The sequence below is a fragment of the Etheostoma spectabile genome, chromosome 18 (genome assembly GCF_008692095.1).
Source record: "Etheostoma spectabile isolate EspeVRDwgs_2016 chromosome 18, UIUC_Espe_1.0, whole genome shotgun sequence".
NCBI lineage: Eukaryota > Metazoa > Chordata > Actinopteri > Perciformes > Percidae > Etheostoma > Etheostoma spectabile.
In genome coordinates this window covers 17,642,518-17,642,828 of record NC_045750.1, presented here as the reverse complement: position 1 = coordinate 17,642,828, position 311 = coordinate 17,642,518, and the positions used below count along the sequence as shown (strand labels likewise).

General features: G+C 53.1%; 1 protein-coding gene across 3 annotated transcripts in view; it reads left to right on the top strand.

The window, feature by feature from the left end:
* The window catches only part of rev3l (REV3 like, DNA directed polymerase zeta catalytic subunit), a 90,105-nt gene that overhangs the window by 59,919 nt on the left and 29,875 nt on the right, over positions 1-311 (top strand). The gene's annotated exons all lie outside the window — the stretch shown is intronic.

Below are 311 nucleotides of genomic sequence, written 5' to 3'. Positions count from 1 at the left end.
AACAAAGTGCGGCAGTGATCCACCACAGCCCCCATCTGAGCAAAGATTTGACCGTGGGAGACCACAGCAGAGACACAAAACCTCAACTCCCCTTTTCACCTGTCCAGCACCCCTCAAACCCCCTTACCAACCCCAAACCCTTTGAGGATCCATCGCTGTCTCCACTCATCCTTTCCCCTCTTTCCTCCATCCCCATGTTGGAGTTCACTGACCAGATGAAGCAACTCCTTCTCCCCAGACTGATAAGGATGCTTGTGTGCAAAATCCAGCAAGCATTCCACACCTGCCCTCTCTGGGCTCTCAGTCACTGA